The sequence below is a fragment of the Ursus arctos genome, unplaced genomic scaffold, assembly GCF_023065955.2.
Source record: "Ursus arctos isolate Adak ecotype North America unplaced genomic scaffold, UrsArc2.0 scaffold_29, whole genome shotgun sequence".
Lineage (NCBI taxonomy): Eukaryota > Metazoa > Chordata > Mammalia > Carnivora > Ursidae > Ursus > Ursus arctos.
Genome location: NW_026622974.1, coordinates 60644 through 73653, shown reverse-complemented (window position 1 = coordinate 73653; position 13010 = coordinate 60644).

The following is a 13010-nucleotide window of genomic DNA, read 5'->3' as shown; positions in this document are numbered from 1 at the left end:
TGCCATACACTGACCTGGAAGAGACCACAGGGCCCAGGCACAGTCTGAACCCTTCCCTCAAACCGGCGGTTTTGCTAGCAGGAGTTCAACCCCAACGAACACAGCCCGGAGACCCCTGAAGCAAAAACGGCTTCCGACGAACAATAGGCGCTTGCTGTGGAAAACCAATCCCAAGAGGGGGTAGCCAGCTCAACAAAATGCCACACACCCAGGTGTAAGAAACAACATTGCCCAGGCATGGTCTAAGCCCCTCACCTCGTCCCTGTGCTTTGGGGAGCCGGAGGGACACCCGAGGCCCACGGCCCTGAGACCCCTTGGCAAAAAGCCGGCTTCCCACGGAAACAGTTTTCCTGAGGTGCAGACCCTATCCCAAGTGGTTGTGGCAAGGTAAAGCAAATGGCCTCCACTTCTCTGGAAGAAACCACAGTGCCCAGCCATGTTCTAAGCCCTCCCATCCTCCCTGGGCTTCTGGCAGCAAGAGGGAAAAGAGAGGAGCAGAGCACTGGGACCCGTTTGACAAAACCCGGCTTCCCACGGGAAAGTCTTTCTCCACGTGCAGACATGCTCCCAGGTGCCTGGGGCAAGGGGAAGGAAATGCCATACACTGAGCTGGAAGAGACCACAGGGCCCAGGCACAGTCTGAACCCTTCCCTCAACCCGGCGGTTTTGCTAGCAGGAGTTCAACCCCAAGGAACACAGCCCGGAGACCCCTGGGGCAAAAACGGCTTCCGACGATCAATAGGTGCTTGCTGTGGAACACCTATCCCAAGTGGGGGTAGCCAGCTCAACAAAATGCCACACACCCAGGTGTAAGAAACAACATTGCCCAGGCATGGTCTAAGCCCCTCACCTCGTCCCTGTGCTTTGGGGAGCCGGAGGGACAGCCGAGGCCCACGGCCCTGAGACCCCTTTGCAAAAAGCCGGCTTCCCACGGAGACAGTTTTCCTGAGGTGCAGACCCTATCCCAAGTGGTTGTGGCAAGGAAAAGCAAATGCCCTCCACTTCTCTGGAAGAAACCACAATGCCCAGCCATGTTCTAAGCCCTCCCATCCTCCCTGGGCTTCTGGCAGCAGGAGTGAAAAGAGAGGAGCAGAGCACTGGGACCCGTTTGACAAAACCCGGCTTTCCACGGGAAAGTCTTTCTCCACGTGCAGACATGCTCCCAGGTGCCTGGGGCAAGGGGAAGGAAATGCCATACACTGACCTGGAAGAGACCACAGGGCCCAGGCACAGTCTGAACCCTTCCCTCAACCCGGCGGTTTTGCTAGCAGGAGTTCAACCCCAACGAACATAGCCCGGAGACCCCTGGGGCAAAAACAGCTTCTGACGAACAATAGGTGCTTGCTGTTGAACTCCTATCCCAAGTGGGGGTAGCCAGCTCAACAAAATGCCACACACCCAGGTGTAAGAAACAACATTGCCCAGGCATGGTCTAAGCCCCTCACCTCGTCCCTGTGCTTTGGGGAGCCGGAGGGACAGCCGAGGCCCACGGCCCTGAGACCCCTTGGCAAAAAGCCGGCTTCCCACGGAGACAGTTTTCCTGAGGTGCACACCCTATCCCAAGTGGTTGTGGCAAGGTAAAGCAAATGCCCTCCACTTCTCTGGAAGAAACCACAGTGCCCAGCCATGTTCTAAGCCCTCCCATCCACCCTGGGCTTCTGACAGCAGGAGTGAAAAGAGAGGAGCAGAGCACTGGGACCCGTTTGACAAAACCCGGCTTCCCACGGGAAAGTCTTTCTCCACGTGCAGACATGCTCCCAGGTGCCTGGGGCAAGGGGAAGGAAATGCCATACACTGACCTGGAAGAGACCACAGGGCCCAAGCACAGTCTGAACACTTCCCTCAACCCGGCGGTTTTGCTAGCAGGAGTTCAACCCCAACGAACACAGCCCGGAGACCCCTGGGGCAAAAACGGCTTCAGACGTACAGTAGGTGCTTGCTGTGGAACACCTATCCCAAGTGGGGGTAGCCAGCTCAACAAAATGCCACACACCCAGGTGTAAGAAACAACATTGCCCAGGCATGGTCTAAGTCCCTCACCCCGTCCCTGTGCTTTGGGGAGCCGGAGGGACACCAGAGGCCCACGGCCCTGAGACCCCTTTGCAAAAAGCCGGCTTCCCACGGAGAGAGTTTTCCTGAGGTGCAGACCCTATCCCAAGTGGTTGTGGCAAGGTAAAGCAAATGCCCTCCACTTCTCTGGAAGAAACCACAGTGCCCAGCCATGTTCTAAGCCCTCCCATCCTCCCTGGGCTTCTGGCAGCAGGAGTGAAAAGAGAGGAGCAGAGCACTGGGACCCGTTTGACAAAAACCGGCTTCCCACGGGAAAGTCTTTCTCCACGTGCAGACATGCTCCCAGGTGCCTGTGGCAAGGGGAAGGAAATGCCATACACTGACCTGGAAGAGACCACAGGGCCCAAGCACAGTCTGAACCCTTCCCTCAACCCGGCGGTTTGCTAGCAGGAGTTCAACCCCAACGAACACAGCCCGGAGACCCCTGAGGCAAAAACGGCTTCCGACGAACAATAGGCGCTTGCTGTGGAAAACCAATCCCAACTGGGGGTAGCCAGCTCAACAAATGCCAAACACCCAGGTGTAAGAAACAACATTGCCCAGGCATGGTCTAAGCCCCTCACCTCGTCCTTGTGCTTTGGGGAGCCGGAGCGACACCAGAGGCCCACGGCCCTGAGACCCCTTTGCAAAAAGCCGGCTTCCCACGGAGACAGTTTTCCTGAGGTGCAGACCCTATCCCAAGTGGTTGTGGCAAGGTAAAGCAAATGCCCTCCACTTCTCTGGAAGAAACCACAGTGCCCAGACATGTTCTAAGCCCTCCCATCCTCCCTGGCTTCTGGCAGCAGGAGTGAAAAGAGAGGAGCAGAGCACTGGGACCCGTTTGACAAAAACCGGCTTCCCACGGGAAAGTCTTTCTCTTCGTGCAGACATGCTCCCAGGTGCCTGAGGCAAGGGGAAGGAAATGCCATACACTGAGCTGGAAGAGACCACAGGGCCCAGGCACAGTCTGAACCCTTCCCTCAACCCGGCGGTTTTGCTAGCAGGAGTTCAACCCCAAGGAACACAGCCCGGAGACCCCTGGGGCAAAAACGGCTTCCGACGATCAATAGGTGCTTGCTGTGGAACACCTATCCCAAGTGGGGGTAGCCAGCTCAACAAAATGCCACACACCCAGGTGTAAGAAACAACATTGCCCAGGCATGGTCTAAGCCCCTCACCTCGTCCCTGTGCTTTGGGGAGCCGGAGGGACAGCCGAGGCCCACGGCCCTGAGACCCCTTTGCAAAAAGCCGGCTTCCCACGGAGACAGTTTTCCTGAGGTGCAGACCCTATCCCAAGTGGTTGTGGCAAGGAAAAGCAAATGCCCTCCACTTCTCTGGAAGAAACCACAATGCCCAGCCATGTTCTAAGCCCTCCCATCCTCCCTGGGCTTCTGGCAGCAGGAGTGAAAAGAGAAGAGCAGAGCACTGGGACCCGTTTGACAAAACCCGGCTTTCCACGGGAAAGTCTTTCTCCACGTGCAGACATGCTCCCAGGTGCCTGGGGCAAGGGGAAGGAAATGCCATACACTGACCTGGAAGAGACCACAGGGCCCAGGCACAGTCTGAACCCTTCCCTCAACCCGGCGGTTTTGCTAGCAGGAGTTCAACCCCAACGAACATAGCCCGGAGACCCCTGGGGCAAAAACAGCTTCTGACGAACAATAGGTGCTTGCTGTTGAACTCCTATCCCAAGTGGGGGTAGCCAGCTCAACAAAATGCCACACACCCAGGTGTAAGAAACAACATTGCCCAGGCATGGTCTAAGCCCCTCACCTCGTCCCTGTGCTTTGGGGAGCCGGAGGGACAGCCGAGGCCCACGGCCCTGAGACCCCTTGGCAAAAAGCCGGCTTCCCACGGAGACAGTTTTCCTGAGGTGCACACCCTATCCCAAGTGGTTGTGGCAAGGTAAAGCAAATGCCCTCCACTTCTCTGGAAGAAACCACAGTGCCCAGCCATGTTCTAAGCCCTCCCATCCTCCCTGGGCTTCTGACAGCAGGAGTGAAAAGAGAGGAGCAGAGCACTGGGACCCGTTTGACAAAACCCGGCTTCCCACGGGAAAGTCTTTCTCCACGTGCAGACATGCTCCCAGGTGCCTGGGGCAAGGGGAAGGAAATGCCATACACTGACCTGGAAGAGACCACAGGGCCCAAGCACAGTCTGAACACTTCCCTCAACCCGGCGGTTTTGCTAGCAGGAGTTCAACCCCAACGAACACAGCCCGGAGACCCCTGGGGCAAAAACGGCTTCAGACGTACAGTAGGTGCTTGCTGTGGAACACCTATCCCAAGTGGGGGTAGCCAGCTCAACAAAATGCCACACACCCAAGTGTAAGAAACAACATTGCCCAGGCATGGTCTAAGTCCCTCACCCCGTCCCTGTGCTTTGGGGAGCCGGAGGGACACCAGAGGCCCACGGCCCTGAGACCCCTTTGCAAAAAGCCGGCTTCCCACGGAGAGAGTTTTCCTGAGGTGCAGACCCTATCCCAAGTGGTTGTGGCAAGGTAAAGCAAATGCCCTCCACTTCTCTGGAAGAAACCACAGTGCCCAGCCATGTTCTAAGCCCTCCCATCCTCCCTGGGCTTCTGGCAGCAGGAGTGAAAAGAGAGGAGCAGAGCACTGGGACCCGTTTGACAAAAACCGGCTTCCCACGGGAAAGTCTTTCTCCACGTGCAGACATGCTCCCAGGTGCCTGTGGCAAGGGGAAGGAAATGCCATACACTGACCTGGAAGAGACCACAGGGCCCAAGCACAGTCTGAACCCTTCCCTCAACCCGGCGGTTTGCTAGCAGGAGTTCAACCCCAACGAACACAGCCCGGAGACCCCTGAGGCAAAAACGGCTTCCGACGAACAATAGGCGCTGGCTGTGGAAAACCAATCCCAACTGGGGGTAGCCAGCTCAACAAATGCCAAACACCCAGGTGTAAGAAACAACATTGCCCAGGCATGGTCTAAGCCCCTCACCTCGTCCTTGTGCTTTGGGGAGCCGGAGCGACACCAGAGGCCCACGGCCCTGAGACCCCATTGCAAAAAGCCGGCTTCCCACGGAGACAGTTTTCCTGAGGTGCAGACCCTATCCCAAGTGGTTGTGGCAAGGTAAAGCAAATGCCCTCCACTTCTCTGGAAGAAACCACAGTGCCCAGACATGTTCTAAGCCCTCCCATCCTCCCTGGCTTCTGGCAGCAGGAGTGAAAAGAGAGGAGCAGAGCACTGGGACCCGTTTGACAAAAACCGGCTTCCCACGGGAAAGTCTTTCTCTTCGTGCAGACATGCTCCCAGGTGCCTGAGGCAAGGGGAAGGAAATGCCATACAATGAGCTGGAAGAGACCACAGGGCCCAAGCACAGTCTGAACCCTTCCCTCAACCCGGCGGTTTTGCTAGCAGGAGTTCAACCCCAACGAACACAGCCCGGAGACCCCTGAGGCAAAAACGGCTTCTGTCGAACAATATGCGCTTGCTGTGGAAAACCAATCCCAACTGGGGGTAGGCAGCTCAACAAAATGCCACACACCCAGGTGTAAGAAACAACATTGCCCAGGCATGGTCTAAGCCCCTCACCTAGTCCCTGTGCTTTGGGGAGCCGGAGGGACAGCCGAGGCCCACGGCCCTGAGACCCCTTTGCAAAAAGCCGGCTTCCCACGGAGACAGTTTTCCTGAGGTGCAGACCCTATCCCAAGTGGTTGTGGCAAGGAAAAGCAAATGCCCTCCACTTCTCTGGAAGAAACCACAATGCCCAGCCATGTTCTAAGCCCTCCCATCCTCCCTGGGCTTCTGGCAGCAGGAGTGAAAAGAGAGGAGCAGAGCACTGGGACCCGTTTGACAAAACCCGGCTTTCCACGGGAAAGTCTTTCTCCACGTGCAGACATGCTCCCAGGTGCCTGGGGCAAGGGGAAGGAAATGCCATACACTGACCTGGAAGAGACCACAGGGCCCAGGCACAGTCTGAACCCTTCCCTCAACCCGGCGGTTTTGCTAGCAGGAGTTCAACCCCAACGAACATAGCCCGGAGACCCCTGGGGCAAAAACAGCTTCTGACGAACAATAGGTGCTTGCTGTTGAACTCCTATCCCAAGTGGGGGTAGCCAGCTCAACAAAATGCCACACACCCAGGTGTAAGAAACAACATTGCCCAGGCATGGTCTAAGCCCCTCACCTCGTCCCTGTGCTTTGGGGAGCCGGAGGGACAGCCGAGGCCCACGGCCCTGAGACCCCTTGGCAAAAAGCCGGCTTCCCACGGAGACAGTTTTCCTGAGGTGCACACCCTATCCCAAGTGGTTGTGGCAAGGTAAAGCAAATGCCCTCCACTTCTCTGGAAGAAACCACAGTGCCCAGCCATGTTCTAAGCCCTCCCATCCACCCTGGGCTTCTGACAGCAGGAGTGAAAAGAGAGGAGCAGAGCACTGGGACCCGTTTGACAAAACCCGGCTTCCCACGGGAAAGTCTTTCTCCACGTGCAGACATGCTCCCAGGTGCCTGGGGCAAGGGGAAGGAAATGCCATACACTGACCTGGAAGAGACCACAGGGCCCAAGCACAGTCTGAACACTTCCCTCAACCCGGCGGTTTTGCTAGCAGGAGTTCAACCCCAACGAACACAGCCCGGAGACCCCTGGGGCAAAAACGGCTTCAGACGTACAGTAGGTGTTTGCTGTGGAACACCTATCCCAAGTGGGGGTAGCCAGCTCAACAAAATGCCACACACCCAGGTGTAAGAAACAACATTGCCCAGGCATGGTCTAAGTCCCTCACCCCGTCCCTGTGCTTTGGGGAGCCGGAGGGACACCAGAGGCCCACGGCCCTGAGACCCCTTTGCAAAAAGCCGGCTTCCCACGGAGAGAGTTTTCCTGAGGTGCAGACCCTATCCCAAGTGGTTGTGGCAAGGTAAAGCAAATGCCCTCCACTTCTCTGGAAGAAACCACAGTGCCCAGCCATGTTCTAAGCCCTCCCATCCTCCCTGGGCTTCTGGCAGCAGGAGTGAAAAGAGAGGAGCAGAGCACTGGGACCCGTTTGACAAAAACCGGCTTCCCACGGGAAAGTCTTTCTCCACGTGCAGACATGCTCCCAGGTGCCTGTGGCAAGGGGAAGGAAATGCCATACACTGACCTGGAAGAGACCACAGGGCCCAAGCACAGTCTGAACCCTTCCCTCAACCCGGCGGTTTGCTAGCAGGAGTTCAACCCCAACGAACACAGCCCGGAGACCCCTGAGGCAAAAACGGCTTCCGACGAACAATAGGCGCTTGCTGTGGAAAACCAATCCCAACTGGGGGTAGCCAGCTCAACAAATGCCAAACACCCAGGTGTAAGAAACAACATTGCCCAGGCATGGTCTAAGCCCCTCACCTCGTCCTTGTGCTTTGGGGAGCCGGAGCGACACCAGAGGCCCACGGCCCTGAGACCCCTTTGCAAAAAGCCGGCTTCCCACGGAGACAGTTTTCCTGAGGTGCAGACCCTATCCCAAGTGGTTGTGGCAAGGTAAAGCAAATGCCCTCCACTTCTCTGGAAGAAACCACAGTGCCCAGACATGTTCTAAGCCCTCCCATCCTCCCTGGCTTCTGGCAGCAGGAGTGAAAAGAGAGGAGCAGAGCACTGGGACCCGTTTGACAAAAACCGGCTTCCCACGGGAAAGTCTTTCTCTTCGTGCAGACATGCTCCCAGGTGCCTGAGGCAAGGGGAAGGAAATGCCATACACTGAGCTGGAAGAGACCACAGGGCCCAGGCACAGTCTGAACCCTTCCCTCAACCCGGCGGTTTTGCTAGCAGGAGTTCAACCCCAAGGAACACAGCCCGGAGACCCCTGGGGCAAAAACGGCTTCCGACGATCAATAGGTGCTTGCTGTGGAACACCTATCCCAAGTGGGGGTAGCCAGCTCAACAAAATGCCACACACCCAGGTGTAAGAAACAACATTGCCCAGGCATGGTCTAAGCCCCTCACCTCGTCCCTGTGCTTTGGGGAGCCGGAGGGACAGCCGAGGCCCACGGCCCTGAGACCCCTTTGCAAAAAGCCGGCTTCCCACGGAGACAGTTTTCCTGAGGTGCAGACCCTATCCCAAGTGGTTGTGGCAAGGAAAAGCAAATGCCCTCCACTTCTCTGGAAGAAACCACAATGCCCAGCCATGTTCTAAGCCCTCCCATCCTCCCTGGGCTTCTGGCAGCAGGAGTGAAAAGAGAAGAGCAGAGCACTGGGACCCGTTTGACAAAACCCGGCTTTCCACGGGAAAGTCTTTCTCCACGTGCAGACATGCTCCCAGGTGCCTGGGGCAAGGGGAAGGAAATGCCATACACTGACCTGGAAGAGACCACAGGGCCCAGGCACAGTCTGAACCCTTCCCTCAACCCGGCGGTTTTGCTAGCAGGAGTTCAACCCCAACGAACATAGCCCGGAGACCCCTGGGGCAAAAACAGCTTCTGACGAACAATAGGTGCTTGCTGTTGAACTCCTATCCCAAGTGGGGGTAGCCAGCTCAACAAAATGCCACACACCCAGGTGTAAGAAACAACATTGCCCAGGCATGGTCTAAGCCCCTCACCTCGTCCCTGTGCTTTGGGGAGCCGGAGGGACAGCCGAGGCCCACGGCCCTGAGACCCCTTGGCAAAAAGCCGGCTTCCCACGGAGACAGTTTTCCTGAGGTGCACACCCTATCCCAAGTGGTTGTGGCAAGGTAAAGCAAATGCCCTCCACTTCTCTGGAAGAAACCACAGTGCCCAGCCATGTTCTAAGCCCTCCCATCCTCCCTGGGCTTCTGACAGCAGGAGTGAAAAGAGAGGAGCAGAGCACTGGGACCCGTTTGACAAAACCCGGCTTCCCACGGGAAAGTCTTTCTCCACGTGCAGACATGCTCCCAGGTGCCTGGGGCAAGGGGAAGGAAATGCCATACACTGACCTGGAAGAGACCACAGGGCCCAAGCACAGTCTGAACACTTCCCTCAACCCGGCGGTTTTGCTAGCAGGAGTTCAACCCCAACGAACACAGCCCGGAGACCCCTGGGGCAAAAACGGCTTCAGACGTACAGTAGGTGCTTGCTGTGGAACACCTATCCCAAGTGGGGGTAGCCAGCTCAACAAAATGCCACACACCCAAGTGTAAGAAACAACATTGCCCAGGCATGGTCTAAGTCCCTCACCCCGTCCCTGTGCTTTGGGGAGCCGGAGGGACACCAGAGGCCCACGGCCCTGAGACCCCTTTGCAAAAAGCCGGCTTCCCACGGAGAGAGTTTTCCTGAGGTGCAGACCCTATCCCAAGTGGTTGTGGCAAGGTAAAGCAAATGCCCTCCACTTCTCTGGAAGAAACCACAGTGCCCAGCCATGTTCTAAGCCCTCCCATCCTCCCTGGGCTTCTGGCAGCAGGAGTGAAAAGAGAGGAGCAGAGCACTGGGACCCGTTTGACAAAAACCGGCTTCCCACGGGAAAGTCTTTCTCCACGTGCAGACATGCTCCCAGGTGCCTGTGGCAAGGGGAAGGAAATGCCATACACTGACCTGGAAGAGACCACAGGGCCCAAGCACAGTCTGAACCCTTCCCTCAACCCGGCGGTTTGCTAGCAGGAGTTCAACCCCAACGAACACAGCCCGGAGACCCCTGAGGCAAAAACGGCTTCCGACGAACAATAGGCGCTGGCTGTGGAAAACCAATCCCAACTGGGGGTAGCCAGCTCAACAAATGCCAAACACCCAGGTGTAAGAAACAACATTGCCCAGGCATGGTCTAAGCCCCTCACCTCGTCCTTGTGCTTTGGGGAGCCGGAGCGACACCAGAGGCCCACGGCCCTGAGACCCCATTGCAAAAAGCCGGCTTCCCACGGAGACAGTTTTCCTGAGGTGCAGACCCTATCCCAAGTGGTTGTGGCAAGGAAAAGCAAATGCCCTCCACTTCTCTGGAAGAAACCACAGTGCCCAGCCATGTTCTAAGCCCTCCCATCCTCCCTGGGCTTCTGGCAGCAGGAGTGAAAAGAGAGGAGCAGAGCACGGGGACCCGTTTGACAAAAACCGGCTTCCCACGGGAAAGTCTTTCTCCACGTGCAGACATGCTCCCAGGTGCCTGTGGCAAGGGGAAGGAAAGGCCATACACTGACCTGGAAGAGACCACAGGGCCCAAGCACAGTCTGAACCCTTCCCTCAACCCGGCGGTTTGCTAGCAGGAGTTCAACCCCAACGAACACAGCCCGGAGACCACTGAGGCAAAAACGGCTTCCGACGAACAATAGGTGCTTGCTGTGGAAAACCAATCCCAACTGGGGGTAGCCAGCTCAACAAATGCCAAACACCCAGGTGTAAGAAACAACATTGCCCAGGCATGGTCTAAGCCCCTCACCTCGTCCCTGTGCTTTGGGGAGCCGGAGGGACAGCCGAGGCCCACGACCCTGAGACCCCTTTGTAAAAAGCCGGCTTCCCACGGAGACAGTTTTCCTGAGGTGCAGACCCTATCCCAAGTGGTTGTGGCAAGGTAAAGCAAATGCCCTCCAATTCTCTGGAAGAAACCACAGTGCCCAGCCATGTTCTAAGCCCTCCCATCCTCCCTGGGCTTCTGGCAGCAGGAGTGAAAAGAGAGGAGCAGAGCACTGGGACCCGTTTGACAAAACCCGGCTTCCCACGGGAAAGTCTTTCTCCACGTGCAGACATGCTCCCAGGTGCCTGGGGCAAGGGGAAGGAAATGCCATACACTGACCTGGAAGAGACCACAGGGCCCAGGCACAGTCTGAACCCTTCCCTCAACCCGGCGGTTTTGCTAGGAGTTCAACCCCAAGGAACACAGCCCGGAGACCCCTGGGGCAAAAACGGCTTCCGACGATCAATAGGTGCTTGCTGTGGAACACCTATCCCAAGTGGGGGTAGCCAGCTCAACAAAATGCCACACACCCAGGTGTAAGAAACAACATTGCGCAGGCATGGTCTAAGCCCCTCACCTCGTCCCTGTGCTTTGGGGAGCCGGAGGGACAGCCGAGGCCCACGGCCCTGAGACCCCTTTGCAAAAAGCCGGCTTCCCACGGAGACAGTTTTCCTGAGGTACAGACCCTATCCCAAGTGGTTGTGGCAAGGTAAAGCAAATGCCCTCCACTTCTCTGGAAGAAACCACAATGCCCAGCCATGTTCTAAGCCCTCCCATCCTCCCTGGGCTTCTGGCAGCAGGAGTGAAAAGAGAGGAGCAGAGCACTGGGACCCGTTTGACAAAACCCGGCTTCCCACGGGAAAGTCTTTCTCCACGTGCAGACATGCTCCCAGGTGCCTGGGGCAAGGGGAAGGAAATGCCATACACTGACCTGGAAGAGACCACAGGGCCCAGGCACAGTGTGAACCCTTCCCTCAACCCGGCGGTTTTGCTAGCAGGAGTTCAACCCCAACGAACATAGCCCGGAGACCCCTGGGGCAAAAACAGCTTCTGACGAACAATAGGTGCTTGCTGTTGAACTCCTATCCCAAGTGGGGGTAGCCAGCTCAACAAAATGCCACACACCCAGGTGTAAGAAACAACATTGCCCAGGCATGGTCTAAGCCCCTCACCTCGTCCCTGTGCTTTGGGGAGCCGGAGGGACAGCCGAGGCCCACGGCCCTGAGACCCCTTGGCAAAAAGCCGGCTTCCCACGGAGACAGTTTTCCTGAGGTGCAGACCCTATCCCAAGTGGTTGTGGCAAGGAAAAGCAAATGCCCTCCACTTCTCTGGAAGAAACCACAGTGCCCAGCCATGTTCTAAGCCCTCCCATCCTCCCTGGGCTTCTGACAGCAGGAGTGAAAAGAGAGGAGCAGAGCACTGGGACCCGTTTGACAAAAACCGGCTTCCCACGGGAAAGTCTTTCTCTTCGTGCAGACATGCTCCCAGGTGCCTGAGGCAAGGGGAAGGAAATGCCATACACTGAGCTGGAAGAGACCACAGGGCCCAGGCACAGTCTGAACCCTTCCCTCAACCCGGCGGTTTTGCTAGCAGGAGTTCAACCCCAAGGAACACAGCCCGGAGACCCCTGGGGCAAAAACGGCTTCCGACGATCAATAGGTGCTTGCTGTGGAACACCTATCCCAAGTGGGGGTAGCCAGCTCAACAAAATGCCACACACCCAGGTGTAAGAAACAACATTGCCCAGGCATGGTCTAAGCCCCTCACCTCGTCCCTGTGCTTTGGGGAGCCGGAGGGACAGCCGAGGCCCACGGCCCTGAGACCCCTTTGCAAAAAGCCGGCTTCCCACGGAGACAGTTTTCCTGAGGTGCAGACCCTATCCCAAGTGGTTGTGGCAAGGAAAAGCAAATGCCCTCCACTTCTCTGGAAGAAACCACAATGCCCAGCCATGTTCTAAGCCCTCCCATCCTCCCTGGGCTTCTGGCAGCAGGAGTGAAAAGAGAGGAGCAGAGCACTGGGACCCGTTTGACAAAACCCGGCTTTCCACGGGAAAGTCTTTCTCCACGTGCAGACATGCTCCCAGGTGCCTGGGGCAAGGGGAAGGAAATGCCATACACTGACCTGGAAGAGACCACAGGGCCCAGGCACAGTGTGAACCCTTCCCTCAACCCGGCGGTTTTGCTAGCAGGAGTTCAACCCCAACGAACATAGCCCGGAGACCCCTGGGGCAAAAACAGCTTCTGACGAACAATAGGTGCTTGCTGTTGAACTCCTATCCGAAGTGGGGGTAGCCAGCTCAACAAAATGCCACACACCCAGGTGTAAGAAACAACATTGCCCAGGCATGGTCTAAGCCCCTCACCTCGTCCCTGTGCTTTGGGGAGCCGGAGGGACAGCCGAGGCCCACGGCCCTGAGACCCCTTGGCAAAAAGCCGGCTTCCCACGGAGACAGTTTTCCTGAGGTGCACACCCTATCCCAAGTGGTTGTGGCAAGGTAAAGCAAATGCCCTCCACTTCTCTGGAAGAAACCACAGTGCCCAGCCATGTTCTAAGCCCTCCCATCCTCCCTGGGCTTCTGACAGCAGGAGTGAAAAGAGAGGAGCAGAGCACTGGGACCCGTTTGACAAAACCCGGCTTC